The following is a 4842-nucleotide window of genomic DNA, read 5'->3' as shown; positions in this document are numbered from 1 at the left end:
TAATGATCTCCGCCCTGGTTTTACCAAGTGGTAATTTGTGTACTTGGAAGGAGCACTTCCGTGCGGCCAAGGTTGCTAAGCCCCGCATTCCCTCCTCCCGTATCGATACCCGGTATCCCGGGAAAGTAGACGTGTCATCGAGAGTTTCTTGTAAAAGAATTACGTGCTGTCTGACCGCCTGTGCTGAAACGTATTACAGCAGCGGAGCTTTGTGCCGTTGGAAACTAGCGTAGTTCCACTGCCACACAACCAGCTTATTGGAATTGACCGCCATGGTGATTGCCTTGGATTGGCCATTCCACCGTATTGTTGACGGGGGAGGCGCTTAAGAGTAAAGGTGCCCGCTGGGCTCTCTCGAATGCTGCCTAGTTGTAGCTAACGCGGCCTGTCCAATTTCCAGGGACGCCATCACGCTTTCAGCGTGATGGCATCACTAGGGCAGTCACGCTTTCAGTGAGCTGCTGGATTGCCCGCTGCATGCTTTCTAAGCCTTTGTTATTCGACTCGGTTTCCATAGAGTGAGCGTCCCCCTCCGGGGACGTGGCCCTACGTTTACTCGAGCGCGCCTGTGGCTCCCTTGATGGGGGCACCTGTTGCTTATCGGCTTGCGAGGGGTAAGAATTACGGAGCGACTCAAAGTCGGCCCTCATATGTTGCATTTCTGCTTTGAGTCTAGCGTTCTCTTGCATGAGTTAAGCGACTCTGGGATCTACTTTATGCTCCGGCAATGGTACCTGCGTTACCTTTGGAGCCGGCGTCGTCTGCTTCGGCTTGACACGATCGGCCCAGGTGGGCGTCTCCCGGATGCGTATTTCCAATTGCTAGTGGATACAGCGCTCAACCGCTGGCGCCACGCTGCGCCGCTCGCGCGTACCATGTTTCGAGCCGCCGCCGTTGGAACGGAGGAGGCGTTGACGGAGAAAACGCTGGGCTGGTGGTGACTGGCCTGCTGTTAGGATCGGTGGTATTATAAACGCATCACTGTTTTATGATCCAAATATAATCTCACTATCAGGGAGGGAGCAGTCTACCTGACTAGAGGAGTATTTTTGTATTTGGGGTGTTGCTACGCTGCGCTCCGCAACACCCGAATGACCACCGCTTCGCGTCGGCGCCCGGCACCACGGCTGCCGCCGTGGCACCGAGGTTCAAGCGACCGCGCTGGCAAACAGAGAGAAAAAAAAGGGAAAAGCGTGATATTAAGAAAAAACAATCTAGCCAGAGCGGGTTTCGAACCCCCGTACGCATCGTCCTGAAGCGAGCGCCGTAATCACTCAGCCATAGAGCCGCGCTTCCAAGGGTTGCATTCGTGCGAACCATATGATTGCGTTCGAGCGCCCTCGGTGAACGGAATCACCTAGAAACGCAATACGCGCGAGCGGCACAGCGTGGCGCCAGCGGTCAAAGCGCTGTATCTACTAGCAAATGGAGTGTTGCCTCCCGGATCCGCACCCGGGAACTAGAGCGCCCTCGGGTACGAGAGCGCCCTCTGGAGAGGCTGCGTTGTCTACCAGTTGGCGTGACGGAGCGCTCCTTCTTGGGGGCTCGCGCCGCGCGGGAGTCACGTGGCCGGTTCTGCTTAGAGTCACTGGAAAATTTTTAGAGTATCGCATTTGTTTTCCGCGCGCCGCCACCTGCCGCGGCCACCGGTCATTAGGGCGCTCGTGTCACGTGACCTTTTGCCCCCATATTTCTTCCAAGCCCTTTCAGTTGGCACGTTGAACCCGTAGCTTACGCACCGCGCACGGAGAGCACTTCGCCGTTTCGTTCAACGCTTGCGTTGCGCTTGCGAACACAGGCGTCAGAAATAACCCATCATCATGCCTGGCTGCTGCGCCTTCGAGTGTAGCAACCGAACGGAGTCCGGGAAGGCATTTTTCTCTATTCCGTGCGGGAAGGACGTTCTGCGTGGCTCCACAGAATTGGCCGCAAAAACTTCGCGCCCTCGAAGAACACCCACTTGTGCGAGGTAAGTTTCTTGAATAACTAGTTTACTGGACAGTTATTGCTTTCAAGTGACTGTACTTGCGTGTGACCGCTAAACTTTACCTGTCCAGTTCACGCTCATCGCTCTGTGTGCGGCTATTGAACACTATGTAGCTAGCACACGTGGTTTTGAGTGAGCTGTTCTGTTCGCGTGGCTCGCTTTGTTTCATGCTATTGAAAATCGCCCAGTACCTATCTTTCAAGTAAGGTCTCCGGTTCGCGAGGCCCGCTCTGCTTTGCGCTATTGTTTCCAGTAAACTGTTCGGTTCGCGCGGCTCGCTTTGTTTTGTGCTATTGAAAATTGCCCAGTACCTATGTTTCAAGTCACTTAGTGCTGTTGAAAACATCGCACTACGAACTTTCTAGCAAGCTCTCCACTGTTTCATTCGGTTTGCGCGCCGCGTTTGAACAAAACGTACATACATGTCAAGCAAGCTGCAGTGCTTGATTCGCGCGGCTCGATGGAAACAACAAACATGCATTTCAAGTGAGCATGTTGTGCTACAAAGTAAAAGGAGGCGGTTCCCATGAATAACGTGTTTTAAACAAGCACCAGGTCTACACAGAAAATGTTGCTTCAAAATGTCTTCTATAGATTTCCTAACTCTTTTTTTTGCGACTACTTACACTTTAGATATTTTAAGCACTGTCACAGGGTAGGTTTATTAACATTCCTATTTTTCTTTGTTTTCTCCATGGACAAACTATAGGACCATTTCATTCCTGATGATTTTGAGAAACCAAGAGTCGAATCGGAAGACGGTATGCTGTTGTCATGCTTGACGAAATAAATTGTTGTTGTGACTGTTGTGAAATAAATATGTTGCTTGCCTCCACATCTTACTTTGTGACTGCATGCTGTTCTGAAAATGGGAATTTTGCTGACAGCATGAAGCAATTCGGGGACAAATGGTATGGTGTCCCTTATACAGGGAGGCTGTAAAATAGTAATTTTTATTGCAAACCTGCTACAGCATGATTACGAATGCTTGTCAACTGGCACAGCACCTCTATAAACAGCCTCATACATATTTTTATGCCGTGAGTGCAGCGACAAGAACATCATTTAAAACATAGAAGTGCTCAATGTTACAATTCCGTTTCAGAAACCTAGTTTTTACCGTGTCTTCGCAACTTTTTTTGTCGAGAACGTCTTTTTGTGTTAATGATCCGATTCACATAAAGGGTATACAATAAAAGGAGCATGATCGAAAATAAATATAGGAAAACCGCACCACTGTTTAGTACTGGCAATGTCAACACAATACTCCAGAACACAGTAACAGATTGGAAATAAGTGCGCTAAAAGGTTGACATTATCAAAGGTATAAAATAAAAAAAAAACATTCGCACACATTCTTTATAGCCGTATGCGGATACCTGCTTGAGTTTCGCGTGAATTAAAAGCTGTTAACCAGTCGTTTACAACGTTACCTTCAGAGAGCTTATTTCACAAATCGACGAGAACATTACAAGCACGCATTCGCAAACACGCCAGTAGCCGCAAGACGCGAAGTTTGCTTGCAGAGGCTGCTGGCGTTTTATCACTGATACGTGACAGGCAACTTTATAAATCTACATAAAAATTACTGCTTACACTTTGCTCCGATTATACATATAAACAAGCGCAGCAGTAAGCTGTTTACATTTGCTTGCTTTTGTACTTCGAAAGGACGCGAACGAGCACTATGAAGGCAACCTGAACACCCGCTGCATATTCCATCGGCTGTCAAGCTGCGTTTTTAGCGCAAACACAACCTCAGGGCCCAGTTTTCATGTAAAAGACGTTTCAAGCGAATTCACTGGGCGCATACAAGTATGTTTGCAGCAGCTCTGCACATAGCACTTGACGCAAGACGAAGTCCAAAAGCGACACGTAGAGCATCGGAACCATCGCCGCACATTTTATACGTTCCGTCGCTTACCGCGCAGTACGTTCATTTCCGTCGATATCCTGATGTCACTTGTGGCATCCATTTGAAGAAAAACACAAAAATAATCCAGTTTCGTGAAACGGGACTCGAAATCTAGGGGGGAAATCCGCCAGTTAAGTCAACGCTACTCAATGCACGCTGGCACCGCTACAGCGCGTCGGCGGTCTGGAAGGAACATGGCCGCCGCCACCCAATGTTGCCGGCATGCCGCGTACCTTTGCGGTACTCTGTTTTTCCAGTGATTCTAGTATAAACGAGTGCGAGCGCCCCCCGGCGGATGCATCACAAGGCGGCGACGGCGGTTGCCATAGGAGCCGCCGGGCGGTAATCACACTTCCCCTATTCTAGCCACTGTAGTAGCGCCATTTAGTTAAGGCGCCTGCAAACACAGCCGTAATAAGACGCCGTAATTTTTACATAAACGTTTTCTAAATAGCCATCCGATCGTTCTGAAAAATATACCGAATAAACTTCAAATGTTGTCCGTGCCTACGTGCTACGTGTAAGTGCTTCATTTTGCATAATATTTTGAATATTTTTAGTGCTACAAAAATTAGGCGTGGCATCATGGCCGCGCCTATGCAGTCCCCACTTTTTTCGCCCAGCTTTTCCTCTAGAGTAGTATACTAAGTTTATTGTCTATGTTACCGCCATTATTGAGTGGCGACACTTAGCTCTTTGCATTAGCTTCAAGATTAACGTGCGCTGGGTGTCAAAAGTCTCGAAGGCTATGCTCCGTGACCTAGCTCCTCTAGACCTACAAAGTGCAAAGCCACACTGGAGCTACTAAGCCATGCCGGAGAGGCCAAAGCTAGAAGTCGCTCGTAAAGCGTAATTTCATTGCCATGAACACGAAGTTGGCACGCAGCAGCCATCTCGCGGATGACAGCCAAAGCTCATCCTTGCGCTTGGTCGTCGCATT

The sequence above is a fragment of the Dermacentor silvarum genome, unplaced genomic scaffold, assembly GCF_013339745.2.
Source record: "Dermacentor silvarum isolate Dsil-2018 unplaced genomic scaffold, BIME_Dsil_1.4 Seq733, whole genome shotgun sequence".
Lineage (NCBI taxonomy): Eukaryota > Metazoa > Arthropoda > Arachnida > Ixodida > Ixodidae > Dermacentor > Dermacentor silvarum.
The sequence above is the reverse complement of the archived record's forward strand: the minus strand, read 5'-3'. Positions refer to the sequence as shown.